Source organism: Podarcis melisellensis, assembly GCF_964234715.1.
Source record: "Podarcis melisellensis genome assembly, chromosome: 1".
In the NCBI taxonomy this organism is placed as follows: domain Eukaryota; kingdom Metazoa; phylum Chordata; class Lepidosauria; order Squamata; family Lacertidae; genus Podarcis; species Podarcis melisellensis.
This window is the reverse complement of record NC_138528.1, coordinates 40,800,287-40,818,227: the sequence shown is the minus strand read 5'-3', so window position 1 is coordinate 40,818,227 and position 17,941 is coordinate 40,800,287. Positions and strand designations below refer to the sequence as shown.

The following is a 17,941-nucleotide window of genomic DNA, read 5'->3' as shown; positions in this document are numbered from 1 at the left end:
AGCCTTAGCTAGCAGGTCCAACTTAAAAGTCATAGACATTTCAAACTCAGCCCACCTCCCATTGCTTTTTACAGGACATTCGGGGCCTAATTGGACCCCAGCCAATTATTGTCAGGTTACAGTCAAGCTCTGGGGCAGCCTTGAGGTCTGGAGGAGGAGTAGCTTTTAAAATATATATATTCCTTTATTGAATTTTTTAAGGTGTAATATTTTACCCTCTTTAGTCAAAAAATCATGTATGCCTTTATAGGGGGGAAAGGCTTCCAAAACAGCTCTAAAACTGTAAAATATTGTAATGAGATTGGGGTTAGAATAAATGTGTGTTTGAGTCTGGCTCTTGAAGATCAAACAGGGTGATCAAGATAAAAAAAATAATCCTTCCAGTAGCACCTTAGAGACCAACTAAGTTTGTTATGTTATTGGTATGAGCTTTCATGTGCATGCACACTTCTGGCACAATCCCTTTTGTTAGGAGAATGGGCCTTTGCATAATGAAAGAGATGACCAAGTACAGAGAAACTGTTGCTGCAGAAGCTAGAGTTCTTTCTGGAAGCGGGCACATCTTTCTTCTCCCCACCCATGCCCTGGCTGAGGGTGATATGATCTGGTTTTCCATGCATGAAAGAGAGCAAAACAATGGAACTGTGCCCAAAAGAAAGCCAGAGGCTTGACTTGCTCTGTGTGGGGAACCGAAGCTATAGAATTGGTGGCATCTAGAAACCTAATGGGGAACAAGAGTGTTAATGCTATGAGCCTTCCATCTCTTGCTCAACCCGTATATATGGATAAACTGTGCATCCCAGAAACATCACCTGACTCCAGTGACCTTCATTCCAAGGAATCCAAACCAAAGGTACATGTTGAGAACCCTGAAATCTCTTGCCACTCATAGATTGCAGTGTACATAACAATACCATGCAAAATGCTGCTGGGAAAAGAAGTGGTTCTTCATGGTTCTCCTCATCTGCTGATGGTCTCTGCAAAGAAAGATGATAGCTGCAGCAACCTTCTCATAATATGCTGTGCTCTTGCATTTCCCTGTCCTGGAGTTATAACTAACTCACCCTCTACCTCTGAAGACACAGGTGGTTTCTCTCATCCATGGCTCAGAGACACAAAGTGTGTAATCCCCAAACACTTTACTGAGAAACAAATATTTATTTGGGGCATGTCCAAATAAGTCCCACACACGATGGGACTTACTTCCAAATAATATATTTAGGATTCAGATATGTGTACAAAAAGATCCCTTTACTGTGAACCCAGACACTGATCTCAATAAACCCCTGGTGGCCCAACCTGCAGCCAAGGTTGGAGAAGTGAAGGTGTTGCAAAAACAACAGTGCCTCCATCTCCATCTCCAGAAAGCAAACATGTGCTCCTGGGACTATCCTATTTGTTTTTCAACATTTCAAGTCATGCTTCGCAAACCTCAAATCAAAGAAGAACCTTGCCTACTTCTGTATAGTTAGAATATACTCACCACAGCAGCTGGCTTTGCCTCGCATGTGTGCAGCTGAGGAAAAAGTGATGAGCGGGGGGTGGGGGGCTGGAATCAAACCTCTTCCCTTCATCCATCCATCCTTACTTGCTTCCCCAAAGCCTTGTCTTTTTACATAATTGATCAGGTTTATTTGAATTAGTGTGTTTGCACAGCTTTGGCAAGCAAACATATATTTTTAATGCTCGTCTCAGGCTGGAAGGAACCGTTTATTTTAAGAATTCAACAGCCACAAAGCCCCTTGAGATGCACTACATCCTATAGCTGTGGTATGTGCTCTGCTAAGCCTTAAGCCATATACTGTGTGCTGCAGGCTCCCTCGGAGGAAACGGCAATGTAAACCATCTTACAGAATCTTTTCCTACCAAGACTGAAGGCCCAGTGTCCGCAGACGTGGCCCCAGCGATTCCTGTAATTGGAAAAATTGCTACTGCTTGAAAGGATCAACAACAGGAAAAGGAATGAAATGAGTAGGTAATCCAAACACATGCCTCAGATTCCTCAGTTAATAATGTAATTGGCACAAATGTCCCTGACAATGCGCCCCTGTTCGTTACCTGCAGTGTTGCAGCCGAGCTGGTGCTGGGCTCCTTAAAACAACATTAAACTGTGCTGTAAAGTCCTGGAAATTCAGTGCCCACCAGTAACAACGCTGGGTTGTAATTCTCATATTTATTTTCTCATTCTTCACACATGGAGAAGAAATCCACTCTTGCCAGGTTTGCATTCGGTCTAATTTTCAGTGAACATGGTGGAGAGCAGGAACACATAACCAACCCTATGAATGATGAACTCTGTGAACGCCACCAAGGCTCCACCATCTACCTCACACACACACACACAGGGAAGCAGGTGGCTCTCTAGAGGGCAGTGGTGCTGCTCTGGCAGATCCTGGGTTTACCAGCATATTTGAAGGTTAGATGAGGCATTGGTGCAGCAATAGGGCATCAGGTATTTCTGTATAAGAGAGTGGAGTGGCAGATGTCTTTGAAGATTTATTTTCAGAAAACATCCTGGGCTAGTGTGATGTATCAATCAATCAATCAAATCTTTATTACAGTCATAGACCAGCTTAATTAGAGTGGGGTACAATCATTTAGAATCTGTAAGAGCCAGTGTGGAGTAGTGATTAAGAGCGGTAGTCTCGTAATCTGGTGAACTGGGTTCGCGTCCCCGCTCCTCCACATGCAGCTGCTGGGTGACCTTGGCTTGTCACACTTCTCTGAATTCTCTCAGCCCCACTCACCTCACAGAGTGTTTGTTGTGGGGGAGGAAGGGAAAGGAGATTGTTAGCCGCTTTGAGACTCCTTAGGATAGTGATAAAGCGGGGTATCGAATCCAAACTCCTCCTCCTCCTCCTCCTCCTCCTCCTCCTCTTCTTCTTCTTCTTCTTCTTCTTCTTCTTCTTCTTCTTCTTCTTCAACATTTTGGAAATCTGAAAAGTATTAAAGCAGAAGGTATACCTAAAAGACTATAAGAATCTAAACGAAACTAAAAGAATATAAAAGAAACTAAAAGAATATAAAAGAAGGGTTAGGAACATTAAACGGATATGGAAGAGCATAAAAGGTTAGTATATAAAAGACTACAACCATCAGTTTAGAGAGCACTCTGATGTGAGTGTTCATTAGATCTAGTTTGTGGCACAGGTCATCCTCTGAAAAATTTTGAATGCAGCTGTGCAGAATCTGGCAACATTGTATGTTGTAGCAGGATTGGTATCTGACAGCAGCAGGGAGGTATAGAATTATCCTGTGCGCCCTGGGTACTTTTGGAGTAGTGGGGAGATGAGGCTAATACGAATGTCTCTATAGTGTAGGCACTGGAGAAGCACATGCTCTGTTGTTTCTATTTGTCCAGGGTCACAGGGGCATTGTGTCTCTGAGTAAGCAATCTTCCTGTATCAGCCTTCAATGACAGCCGGAGGGAGGGCATGACATTGTGCCAGGGTCACAGGCAAGTGTGATGTAAAAGTCATGTGATTCCATTTTTCAAGCACAACTTGGCTGCATGAGCATTTCTTTTCTCTTGTGTTGCATTTGTTGCTTTTTCCTCCAAACAGATTTTTATTTGGGGGGGGGGTGTTTTCCCTGCTTCCTCCACACAAATGTGCAGTTGAGCAGTTTTGCTGTTTTTATTGTACGATAGGTATTTTGCTAGGTTCGAAATAAGTCTATTGCTCTCTCTGCCTCTTAGTCAAATGAACCCAGAAAACCTTCACTATAAGGAATTTTATTTTCTGGGTTCAAAAGAGCCATGCTTCAAGCATTTCTGCACAACCTAAAAGGTAGTCATCTGTTTTAAAAAATAAATCAGAAAGGAGAATGATAGCTGCTTTGAGACTCCTTCGGGTAGTGATAAAGCAGGATATCAAATCCAAACTCCTCCTCCTCTTCTTCTTCTTCTTCTTCTTCTTCTTCTTCTTCTTCTTCTAAAATGTCATGATCACCATATTTGAATCGTGATTTTAAAAGTTAGTGTTTTCACATCACTTTTTAATTGGATGCATTGTTGCATTGGTTTATATTTATTTGGTGTTAAAGACAGACAAGATCTCATAACCACTTCATGGTTGTTACAGAATGCCATGAATATTTTTCCATGCTTTTGAAGGGCACTATACTATACTACTGTGCCATGAGCTCTGTCTAGACATCCAAAATTCTAACAAGATGCCAAAAGCCTTTTCATAATAAACTAATGCATTTCATTGTAGATCCCCATCCTTTATTGGGCTCTGTATATTGTAAAATGAAACATTGCACAACATTTTCGTATCTTGGTGAGCATAAGGCAGTGGTACCCAATCAGTTCCCCCCATGAACCACTTGAAAATTGCCAAGGGACCTGGCAGACCACTTTATGATTTTTTCTCTCTCTCCCTGTTATAGCAATTGTAATTTGCTGTGCTAGGTGCTGTACGATTCTTCATCATTATTGTGTGCCATCTTTTCCCTCCTTTTCTCCTCTTCTTGCTTTTGCAATAAACTCTTCTTTTAGTAACCTGCAGTGAATGCTACATATCCGAGTATACAATACAGCAAAAGCCTTTTGATACCATTTAACGCCAAGAAACCTCTCCTCCTTTTCTCTGCAATCTGGCTCCTGTGAGAAGTCTAGAATAAGTAACCTCCCAGGCATTGATCGTATCTGTTGTTTTCCACTGAAGCAAATGTATGTCAAATGACGAGGTTGCTGCCAAATTCTTGCTCTGTTTACCAGTCGCAGAAGGTCACTATGTCATGCTCCTCAAGTCTTTCAAAATACCAGTAAGTTTGTTCTAAGTAGCCAAGTTGCAGATTGAGGAGTTTGTCCCTTTGTAATACAAATGGTTTTACTTGTTTATAACAGAGTTTCTAGACAAATAGTTGCATCACATGGTAAAACTGATTCTGGCCTGCCCCACTTCAGGCTGCTAGTGGAGGAAAACACAGTACTAAACAGTAATATGCACCCCCCCCCAAAAAACCCCATATGAAACAACTTCTTACACATAGAAAATTTGGAACCAGGGACAGGGGTTTTAGTTTAGTGTTTCCCCCTGGAAGTGCTAATATTCTATGTGTGGGGATTTTAGATTCTTTTCTTCATGGAGTATTTAATTTTGTGACACATGCAAAACCTCAACAATTCTGAAGTAGCAAAGGTCATCATATGATGAACCTGTGGCCCTCCAGATGTTACTGGACTCCCATCACCTTCAGCCAGCATGGCCAGTGGTTAGGGATGATGGGAGTCATAGGCTCATACAGATTTGTGTCACAATTTCTAGGCACAGATGGGGGAGGTCCCTCAACTTTAACCAGGAAAACCTGCTGTCTACCACTGAATCTGAACAAATGGCAACCGAGTTTTCCATGGATTGACATTTATTCCTATTCAGTGGTAAACAGTTGGTTTTCCCAACAAAAGCTGTGGGACACAACAACAACAACAACACTCGGACCTGTGCCTGCAAATTACAGACCTGCGTCTATGGATCACAGCACAAACAGAAGTATGGATGTAAATGAAGCTCTCCAGGTAAATAGCCTACAAAAAAGATGCAGCCTGAAATGCAGGCAATAATGCCTGAGAGACAGAGGCCGAGTGCGCCATGTTTGTCAGCTCTAGTTTATTTCATTTATAGGATACTGAGCTTGTGCTGGACAGCACAAGACATTACAGTGGTACCTCGGGTTAAGCACTTAATTCGTTCTGGAGGTCCATTCTTAACCTGAAACTGTTCTTAACCTGAGGTACCACGTTAGCTAATTGGGCCTCCCGCTGCCGCTGCACCGCCGCCATGCAATTTCTGTTCTCATCCTGAAGAAAAATTCTTAACCCAAGGTACTATTTCTGGGTTAGAAGAGTCTGTAACCTGAAGCATCTGTGACCCGAGGTACCACTGTATACGGATGTTTTGGATATATAATTAGATGTTTTGTTTTGAAGAAAGTTCTGTGAGTAAACTTTTGAATAAAACTTGACAATGGACTTGACAATTGGACCTTGACAATGTTTTTCTTCTAAAGGGATTCAGTTTTCATGCATTCAGTTGCTTCAGATTTTGCAATATTAATATCTGCAATACATACTACAGATCTGTTTGCTGCTATATCCACAATATTTTCTACCCCCATAGAATTACTGCATATGTAAAGACTCCTAGCCATGGGCCTCTTCTCCTTATGGCATGTTTACATGGCAGGCTAAGTAACCCTTGACCCTCAGAGGCCATTTTGTAAATATCTGGATCAAGACGGGAGCAAATGTAGAAGCCACTGGAACCATTAAGGTACAGTTATGTGAAAAGGGTATTCAAGTAGAAATTGGCCAAGGAGAGGAGACATCATGGGTTACAAATGCTTTTAAATTAAATAAACTGCATTATTTAAAAACTAGAGTCACTCTTTGCAACGGTAATAAAAGTTGTAAGCTTCTTAATGTAAAAAGTGATGGCTTTCTGCTCCCATGGGTCTTTATCACTCACAGTAGTGTTTTTCTACCAGGAAATGACTTTTAAATAATCATTTTGTTAAAAGATCTGTTCCATCATGCACAATGGATTTATCATACAGATATTATAAATTAGCAAAAGAGAAAAAGTTTTGGGTTTTTTGAAGGCTGGATTTTACATGGATTCTGGTGTTGTTGTTGAAAAAAGGATTGCTGAAAGCATATATCTAAGCTGAAAAAAATGGGTCCCCTTTGAACCACCCCTTAGAGAAGAATCTGCAAGGAAAAGGAAGTTCATAGATATGACTGTTGTTTTTTACAATGTCATTTGTAGTGCAATAACAATGTATGACATTGAGAAATAAGTTGCTCTTCCCCCATCATTATGTCTGTGCTTTGGCAGGTTTCCTGGGTATGTTGTGAATGATCCATTTCCCTAATATTATTTTTTAATGATTTCCTGCTTCAAAGCAGTGCAGTTAAACATCTTCAGAACAGTGAAAACTGAAAAATGTACCCTATGTTGCTTTTCTGGTTATGTGGGAACTTTTTGTGGTTAGCATCTAAAGTTTAATCTTGTGACTTTGGCACATCAGTGCTTACTGTAGAATGGGTATGACTGACAGTAGAAGTTACAGTCAAGAGGTCACAATATAAGCAGTGTTGCAGTGGAGTGTATCACAGATATACAAAAGTTCAGAACTGGCATTCCAAGGACATTGTTCCAGAAGATATACTGCAAGACAAGTATCATTTAATAATTACTTCCAAATTTAGAGAGATTTTCTTTTCATTTTTTCAATCAAGCATTCCTTCGTCTTTCAAGCAATCTCTCATCACTTAACTATAGACCACCTTCACTTTTGGTGGGGGGGGGGAATGATTAACTGCTTTGATGCAAGTTTCAGAACTTCTTGGATATGAAGATCTTTGTAACTGACAGTTCCTTTATGTGGCATTGGATCTGACCTTGCACTAGAAGAAGAAGAAGAAGAAGAAGAAGAAGAAGAAGAAGAAGAAGAAGAAGAAGAAGAAGAAGAAGAAGAAGAAGAAGAAGAAGAAGAATTTATACCCCGCCCATCTGGCTGGGTTTCCCCACCACTCTGGGTGGCTTCCAACAAAATATTAAAAATATTAAAAATACAATAAAACATCCCAAGTGCAGTTTAAATCTGGGGTGCTTTCAGAAATTCTCTAGATCCAACTGGAGATGCTCCTGTACAGGGTGTATGAAAAGTGACCATACACCTACAGTCCATGCATTGTCCATAGGTGTATAGTTACTTTTCAAACACCCTGTATGTTCCTAAGCAACCAAAATAGCAAAAGATGAATGATTGTGATGATAATAAAAAGGTAAAGGTAAAGGTACCACTGACCATTAGGTCCAGATGCAGACGACTCTGGGGTTGCGTGCTCATCTCACTCTATAAGCCAAGGGAGCCAGCGTTTGTCCAGAGCCAGCTTCTGGGTCATGTGGCCAGCATGACTAAGCTGCTTCTGGTGAAACCAGAGCAGCGCACAGAAATTCTGTTTACCTTTCCACCTTTCCACCTATTTATCTACTTGCACTTTGAACTGCTAGGTGGGCCGGAGCTGGGACCGAACAACAGGAGCTCACCCCGTCACGGGGATTCGAACCGCCGACCTTCTGATCAACAAGCCCTAGGCTCTGTGGTATAAACCACAGTGCCACCCAATAATACATGGTGTTAAAGTTCCATGGTGTTAATTCTCAAAGTTCCTAATGAAGTATATATGGTTGGTTTGACATGATCTTGTACTCTATTAGTCTAATACACAATAAGAAAGCTCCACTTTTCAATAAACGTGTCATTAATTTGTCTTCCTTTTCTTGTTCTAACTAGTCAATTTTACCCAAACCATAACTGCCACAAAATCAAAGAACTGTACAGCTGGAAGGGTCTCTGGGAGTCATCCAGTCCAACCTCTGCAATGCAGAAATTTCCACTACATGATAGGTGGCCACCCAACCTCTGCTTAAAAACCTCCAAAGAGAGTCCACCGCCACTCGTCCATATTCAGAGTGTTAGTTTCCCCCCCTCCTCCACCCCAGTTATTACTGTAACCATTTTATAACTGCTAATTTTAGAACATCCCTCCTTGTCTTTCAGAATATATTTTCTGTTTGGGGGGGCTGGATTTGTTCATCTACAGCAAACACAAAACATTTGCCTTGAGAAATAATAGATCTACACTAAGCTACAAAAACTCAGTAATGACATTTCCAGTTTTCAGAGCTAAAGGATAACTTGTTACCACATCCATATGGTCTGTGTATTTGTAGTTACTGTGCTATCATGGAAGGTTTATAATAAATCATGATTAACTGCAATTACAGTACTATAGTAAGAATGAGTACAGATGTTGCAGCAGTTTTGACACTTGCCAACATTTTCTTTAAGAATAACAAACTATATATACAGAATAATCTTTTAATGACTCATACTTTTGGAAGAAGTGGTGTTTTCTCCAGTGGTTCAGCAAGAAAAGTATGTCAAACAATGCATTTTTAGATAATCATAGTGAGGAAATGCAAAACTGGAAACAGTGATTACATGGGGGCTACAAAACTTTAGAGGTCAGGTTTGGGGTGGGTGAACCAAGCAGCCATGATTTGGTCTGCCTGGTTAACTCCTGAACCAAACCACTCAGGCAAGGAGTGGTTCCACACATTGGTCACTATGCCATCGTCCATTAAGCAACCTTATACACTGTGGAAAAGGAGCAAGCTTATAAATAAACTGAGAAATCCGTGCTGGCTTTCTGTAATTTGTAAATGCAGAAAAATAGACATGATCATATCTGATACTGCACACACCAAGACTGTTTCCTGTACAGATGTTAGACATAGAGTAGAAATTGTGCACGTTGCAAGGATTTTCCAGCCTTCTCCTGCTCATTTTAAGGATATTCAGATAACCATATTGTAAATATCTCCTGATACACACATTTTTGCAAACCAATTTCTCCTAATTCAACTCTTCCCCCCTCATGTTATTTTCGGTAATTTATGCATTGAGAAGTTTGACTTTTGAAGGATGGGTGCATTTTGGTTCATGTATTGTTTCAGAAATTCAGAACAAGGGGGGAACGACCATGCAATGGCTTGAAACTTCAAGTGGCAGCTAAAGGAAGAAAAAGAAGGATCACAATTTAGGTGCAGTCCCAACTGCAGGCAAAATTTTGAATTTGGCACTTTTTCTGTCACCTTACAGAGCAACAAACGAAAGAATCAAGCCTTGGATGCAAAGGAGCCATTCAAACTACAGGTGCAAAGGAAGACCAAGAAGTGCCACACTCTTTTTTAAAAAATGCATGAGATAGCAGAACTGGCTCAGCCCTGTGTTGCATCCATCTGTGGAAACAATAACTGATAAAGTTGCAACAAGTCAGATATCTGCTGAAGACATTTCCCCGCTAAAATTGCTAGCTTTGTCCCTACATTATAAAACAAGAACAGGAAGTCTCATGAAAGGCTATGATTTAAGGAAAAAAATCTACCTCTTTTACTCTTGTGGCTTATTATGATGTCATTTGAAGCTCTCAGTGTGTGGGTATAAATATAGCTCCTTAGTTTGAAACCTGCCATTTATTTTGTAAGTTAACATATTGATTTTTTAAAAAAACAAAACACCATGCGCACACAGTGTAACCTGGTAATTGTAAAACACCACAACATCTAGCATGGTGCTTATTGTAGCCAACACTGCAATTGCTTTTTGTTTTTAAGCAAAAGCACATAAAGGCAAAATCAGAGCACTGCTCCAGCATCACAAGAAAGCCATCAACAAAAGCTAAGCAAAGCAAAGCAGTGTGTTAATTTGAAAGCACTATGCTTACAGGCCATGTTAGGCTAACAAAGCTATTTTTGTTCCACAGTTGTCCCAGGCTTCCTCAAACTCTGCCCTCCAGATGTTTTGAGACTACAACTCCCATGATCCCTAGCTAGCAGGACCAGTGGTCAGGGATGATGGGAATTGTAGTCTCAAAAACATCTGGAGGGCTGAGTTTGAGGAAGCCTGTCCCAGACTGTGATGAAACGCACCCTGCCACATAAACACTTTGCTGCGATCTATAAATTGCTTCTCTTGAGCCATCAAACATCTGTTATTTGAAGCTGAGCAGCATTGATATGAAGTAGTGGTGGGGTCATTTTTTATATATCAAGGGCCACTGGCCCACACAATGTAGTGGGAATCAGTCGGGACCCATACACACAAATCCATGTCATTGTATGTCCTTAAAATTATAAATATTGAATGTAAATAAAAATGTTGTGATGTCTAGGATAATAGTGTTGAGATGTTGAAACCTCCTAAAGCTCTGGCTACTCAGGATGCGATCCACCAAGTAACAGGAACAATATTGTCACTATCCTTGCAGAGGCAGGCAGGTGAAGACAGGCACCTGCTCCATCCATCAGGCCTATTACCACCAGAGAAGGAAAAGCAGGTGAGGAGATGCCTTTGTGGAAGGTGCTTGGGAAACCTGACCGGTGACTCTCCTCTTACTGACCCTACCTAGGGAGAGGACCTCTCTGGAACTGCCCAGGGGCTACCTCTGGCCTTTGGGACCAGCTTAGCTGAATCATGATTAGAACTGAGGCTTTCAGAAGATACACATGCCAGCATACGCCAGCTGCGAGAAGTAGGACATCGGCAGCACTGCCCACAAGCTGTTGCCTTAGTAAAATAACCATCATTTCATTAATTTCACGTGTTTCTCATTGGTTATTTTGGGAAGCTGTGAAAACATAATGTTTCAGGACTGTTATTCCATTGATATTTGTTTTAACGTTTAGATTTTCCTGCTTAGTGGATTTTACTTGGAAAAATTCACCGAAAATCTTTTTCTTAATATTATTGCACTTTTTTATTTAAAAAAAGTGAAATGTAGAACTTCATGCTTTTTAAATCACACACACACCTTACTGTGCATAGTATGTTGTTCTTCCCAGCACCATGCAACATTACTTAAAATAGATGAACATATTGGACAGGGATGCAGGGAAGAAAGCTGAGGTTCTTCAGCATAAGCTGGTCAACCATTTCAAAATTAGACATATATTGCTTTCCACTGCATGCCCTGCCATGTGTCAGAGCGTTCCCACCAGTAGTGGTCAGTGGGGTTACACCCAAACCCTTTTGAGACACTATCACCAGCCATAGGTCTGCATAGTACTGCCAATCCACTCCCTGCCCAAAGTCCCTCCAGCAAGGGACTGGCCTCCACAGATTTCTCAGTCACTCTTAATCAGCACAAAAAAAATCCTTCCAGTAGCACCTTAAAGACCAACTAAGTTAGTTCTTGGTATGAGCTTTCATGTGCATGCACACTTCTTCAGATACTTCTTCAGATTCTTCTTATCTGAAGAAGTGTGCATGCACACGAAAGCTCATACCAAGAACTAACTTAGTTGGTCTTTAAGGTGCTACTGGAAGGATTTTTTTTGTTTTGACTATGGCAGACCAACACGGCTACCTATCTGTAACTCTTAATCAGCATTAGCATACCCTCCAACATATATCCCATGAAAATAGGAATGCCCCATTCCATAACGATAATTTTACTATTTATACCTCACACATCTTACTGGGTTGCCCCACCCCAGCCACTCTGGGCAGCTTCCAACATATATAAAAATAATAATGAAACATTAAAAAAAAACACAACTTCCCTATACAGGATTGCCTTCAGACAGCTCGGGGGTCAGATAACTCCATACCCTCCAACATTTCTCCAATGAAAATAGGGACATCCTTAGGAAAAGTGGGACATTCTGGGATCAAATCAGAAACCGGAGCAGCTTCTCTAAATCAGGGACGTCTCTGCAAAATAGGGACACTTGGAGGATCTGCATCAGCCATTTACTGCTTTCCATCCCAGCTAACGGGCTACCAGATATTCCCACTGTTTTCTCAGCATACTACCCTCTGGATAAAACACACCTTAAAAGCACCTAACCATCATTTTCAACAAGGAAAAAAAAAAGATTCCTTGCATTTAAGCTGTGTGTTGATGCCACCTCCTGGCTTATATTGGTACATATATATTTTGTGTCTGTTCCTGTTGCACCTGCCTTTATCTATTTTTTCCTGGCAGTCTTGCAATCTCAAAAATACTTGGTGGGGTGGGGAGTTATAATAAGGTTATTAGAAATAATAAGTGCCTTTTCATCCATTAGAGTAACTGAAATGTAAGTATGAGACAACAACACTTGTCCTCTCTAGGCCATCAGAGTGCCTCCAAATAATGGATTTACAACAGATACAAAAATATGAACTTCATAGGGCATGAGACTATTATCACTCAGATCTGATGCTGTCAGACTTTTACACTTAAACTTACACTTATACTCCTATTTCTATAACAAAGTTTAAAAGTCATATCACCACGGTTAACTTAAAAAGAGCTTCAGAATGCACCTAGCCCAGCATCCTGCATAGAAGCCAGCCATCTTCTTCTTCTTCTTTGGCAATCACTCGTAGACGAGTAAGATTGTCTTCCATAAACACAGTTTTAACAATGAGTCGTATGCTTTTGAAGGGCCAGGAGATTCCATACAACAATTGCGCCTAGTAACCAGTTATTGACAGACCCATGAATTTGACTAAACTCCTCTAAGCCTGTTGGAAATCACTACATCTTATGACAAATAACCTAAGATGAGCCTGGTGGATCAAACCAGTGCCCCCTCTAGTCCAACATCCTGTTCTCACAGTTGTCAACAAGATGTCTGTGGGAAGACTGCAGGCAGGACATGAGCACATCAGCAGTCTGCCCACCTGTGATTCCTAGAAACTAGTATCCATTAATTCGTCTAATCCTTCTTTAAAGCCATCCAAGTTGGTGGCTATCGCTACCTGTGGAGGCAAGAATTCTGCAAGTTAATTGTGCATTATATGATGACAGGAAAGCTGCCTTTGCCATCCTGCCGGCCCCAGATGTTGCAAAAGACACATTAGCTTGGAATGGATTTATGCTTCAGACTGCTGCTCCTTTAGCCATTTAGTGACACCCTCTAGAAACAAAACAGATGCCTGGAAGACCATTTCAGCCATCCCTAGGCTTCTGGCTGCTGGTGGGGTAATGCTTCAAGTTATCTACTCAGCGCAGTAGGGTGAGGAAACTGTAGCCATACAGATGCTGTTGGACTTCAGCTCCCATAACTTCCAGCCAGCATAGCCACTAGCTAGGGATGATGGGAGCTATGGTCCAACAGCATCTGGTTACCATCGGTTCCCTATCCTGTAATTGAGGAAGATGTGAACAAAACAATAAAACAATCTAGTGGACACTTCAAGTTGAACAATGGGCCTACTTCTGAGTAGGCAGGCATGGCACTATAGTATAAATAATTTGCAAAGTCAAGTAAGTTCCTTATAGATGAAACCTTAATTGCCTGTAACATTTAGGAACCAGCAGTCATGAAAGAACTAAATAATTTGTATGAAGGCGAGCCGATGCAAGCTAAGAAAACTGTGATATCATTAGTTACTTATTCAAAGAGAGGGAGCTAGAACCCTCTTAGCCATGAAATAAACTACCACTGGCAGAACTTTCACATCTGACAGGTGTGCCAGAAGCAGTGAATGGATCCACATTTCAACATTAGCCTTGTAAAGTTATATTTGGAAATGCAAGCTGCAATCGAGAGGAACATGCAAATTCATTCAAAAAGCTGCTTCTCCATCTCCCCTTTCACATCTGCATATTCATCACCAATGACTGCAACATCAAGTAATGCCTGCATGTGTGAAACAGCCATTGAGGATCGAACTCCACAAACAGCTCTCATCTCCTTTCAGATACAATGCTTTTTGCTTGATGACAGCTTGCCTGCAGTTGAGAAAGAAGGCTCCCCCCCCCATCCCCACTGTTCCCTCCATGTATACATTAAATACCAGAGTGGGGAGCTGCATCAAACCCATTGAGCCAATAACCTCCTCCTCCTCCTCCTCCTCCTCCTCCTCCTTCTTCTTCTTCTTTAGCAATCACTCGTAGCCAAGTAAGATTGTCTTCCATAAACACAATTTTAACAATGAGTCTGTAAGTGACTATGGAGGCCAATTCTGGATCCACACATCCTTCCACAGTGGGGACATTGGTTTCCGGTCGGGAGTTGATCACGGTGTGGATTTGCCAAGCGTGCCTTCCTCCTAGCACGTTTCTCCCTTGCGTCCTGAGTTTGAGTGTCTTCAAAGCCCATGACACCTTTGGTAAAGGCTGTTCTCCAACTGGAGCACTCGCAGGCCAGTGTTTTCCCAGTTGTCAGTGTTTATACTGCATTTTTTAAACTGTAACCCTGGAGCGACTCTGATATCTGTGTCTTCAGTGGGACATCTGCCAAGGAAGGCCTGCAAACGTCTCAGTGAATACATACAAAATGAAGGCATGGCCAGTGAGGCCCAGCAATGTCAGGGTTGAGGCCAGTAAGTGTGCCCTGCTCCCCCTCAACACATTTAATATATTGTATGGAGTTAATGGAGTGAAAGGGCCTGGTAGTGGTATGCTGTGATGAGGCATCAAATAATGTTCTTGGTGATACAAGCAGATTAAAAGAATGGGAGAGATTCTGGAAACACCATAATATAATAAAAGAATGCTGTCAACTTCATTACAAATGCATTACAGGGGTGAGGGATTTAAACTCCATAATGTTTGCTGGCCCTTCACTCACCTGCATGTCCATTTATATCAATTTCCACCACAGGATGTAACACTGAGTAAAATGTATTGAATATATGAAATCTGTTTGTTTGTTTGTTTGTTTGTTTGTTTGTTTGTTTGTTTTTAAAGTAGTTTGGGAATCTAAGAGCTCTTTAAATTAAAAGTTAAGAATTTTTTCCTGGAGGTGAAGATTTTAATTTTCAGTTTGTTACCATTTTATAAAACCTACCTTTCCTGTTATTTTTTCTTTAAAGTAGTGCTAACCAAAAAATTTAAAAGGAAAGGCAAAAACACCAGCCTGCAAATGCTGGAGATCCCCTGCTCACATTGAATTCTGTATAGAAACACTGGATGAAGATTAATCTCCACATAGTAATGGCTTCTAACCAACAGGAAGGCATTGGTGAAATGGATGCGATAAATAAGATCTCAGGACCATTGACTGAAGTCACATCCTTCCACAAGATCCCAAAAGGGAACTGGAGAGCCCTGTGTTTTTCTTTAGATTCCTTATTTTATTTTTCTCTTGCTTTGATTGGCAAGCAAAAAAAGTTTAGAATGATTTTTATTACTGAGGGAAAAAATATTATTTCATGAAGATTACATTGGAGATGTACTTCGTACCTCTAATAACATGTTATTCACTTACAAAAAATATTCACTTACAAAAACATATTTTTTCAGCTGTTTTTCTTGCTAAGCTACCACAGAGACATGTGCTCAACGGCAAGGAAAACACACAATGTCTGAGACACGTGACAAGTCAAGACAGGAAGGGAAATGCAGAAGTTTGGTGACTTCTGGGTTCAAAGGATATAACAAGGAGGCTTCAGTGTCTAAAGGAGTTCTAATGTCAGCTCTCATTTCAGAATACAATTTGCATTGCAGGCTAGAGCAAACATAGGAATCACCCTTCAAGATGGATATAGGTTCTTGGAGAAATCCACCCACTGTTAGCAATTCCCAACAAACGGTAGGTCTGAAATAGCTTATACATCTTTTAAAAAGCGGGACTGTATTGCCAAAAAGGAGGACAAAGGGAGATGCATATTTTATGCTGATGGAGATGGACATGCATACCTGCAAATTCTTAAATAATTGCTGTGATTTAAACAGCAAGACAATATATCTTGGTGTTGTTCCTAAAGCTGGAAGTTTTATGGGAGCTGAAACCCATCACAAACAAGCCAAAGAATGGAGAAGACAAGTCTCTGGGCGGTCAGTTTCACTCTAGGTGCAAGGTAATATCTTAACATTCACGGCCCAAATTGGTCTGTGTGTCTGCACAAAACTGGCAAGGGGCCTTCCTTCAAGTTGCTTTGCAAAAAGCTCTAAAGCTTTTTGGGGTGTGGGAGGTGTTAAGGACTGTGCTTGGCTGCAGTTCTTATTGGATCTTTCTACCATCCTGCGTAATTACTGCGCCTCAGAATGGCCTTCAGTTGGTCCCTAGGTTCAAAAACCGGGACTTCTCAGCTCTCCATCTTTGCATTGGCAGAAACAGGTTTGATTTTATTCCTTTTATATATTTTTTCCCTTCCTCAGAGTGATCCTGGTGTCTTTCTTTTGGGCAGCGGCTAGATTTTAGGGATGAGCATGGTTTGGCATTCCTCAATAAATTCCATGCCTGGCAACTGGAATAGGGTTCAATCCCATACCCAGGGATATGGTTAAAATACAGTGGTAGGGGAACCTCTGGCCAGAGGCCTAATTTGGCCTATGATGGAACTGAACACAAATTATGTAAAATATTTGTAAAATGCACAGAAATAAGTAAACTTTTTGACCCACTCACTTTTGCCTCTGGTCTGCCACCACCTGAATGCAGTATCCAGAAGGTTGGATAAGTTGGAATCCAGCCTCAAGGCTGAAAGTGGTCCCACCACCAAGTTAAAGGTGTGCAGACCCAAATACGTCTGGTCTCTCTGCCCATCAACATTCTTCCAATGTCTTCTAATGTCTTCCATTCTTTCCACATGAGTTCAGTGTGACTACCTTTCTAGCAGGCAGGCTACAGTTGACGTCCCTTTCTTTGTACACCAAACCAGTTTGAAGTATGATGCTCAGCATCAAGAGTAGACTTCCTTGAGCACCTGCTGAAGCGCACCCCCCACTAAAGGGGAATCCACTGCCATTCACTGGAGCTTTTATATACTGAAGCTCCTCCTCCTTGCTATCACTGCCTGATCACCAGCCCTCACTGAGTATGCAAGCTATGCTACAAGTGAGGACATGGAGCAGCAACTTGGGAGGAGAAAGCCCCACTGAAGGCATATTGCCCAAGAGACCTCAAAACTGGGCATTGGGAAGTATGCTTAATAAAGTCACGGCTGTTATTTACCCAGCTTCAGGCATTCAGCACCCGCTTTCCTTCGGCCCTCCCGCTATTGGCAAATATTTACTTCTTGCATTGTTTGAATCATACAGGTAGGGGATGGCTTCCCATTGCAAGTTAAACATCTGGAGGCAAGCTGCAATCTGTACATCATCGGCGATTACATTGCAGATTTCTAATGGCATGAAAGATTTATTGGCTGCTTCCAAGGTCTTAGGAACATAAGAAGTTCTGTAACAACATTCTATATCCCCTGCTGTAAAAAAAAGAACATGTACAGTAGGAAATGCTTCAGGAGGTAGAATGGAAAACTTCAGCCAAAGATCTACAGGGGACAATAATGAACTGTGAAGTGCAGAATTTGATTTCCAGCCCCAAAATGCAATACAGGCTTCTGATCGCTAACAATCCGCTTTCATTTCTATAAGGATCATATCTCTAGCCTCTGTGACAATAGAGGTGAATGCAGTGGCATC

General features: G+C 41.3%; 1 long non-coding RNA gene across 1 annotated transcript in view; it reads right to left on the bottom strand.

The window, feature by feature from the left end:
• Nucleotides 1-17,637: 17,637 nt before the first annotated feature.
• LOC309356398 overlaps nt 17,638-17,941 on the bottom strand; it is a 69,860-nt gene continuing 69,556 nt past the window's right edge. The window contains exon 4 of the long non-coding RNA XR_014162761.1: nt 17,638-17,721. This is a non-coding gene — a long non-coding RNA (uncharacterized lncRNA). The remainder of the gene's footprint in view (nt 17,722-17,941) is intronic.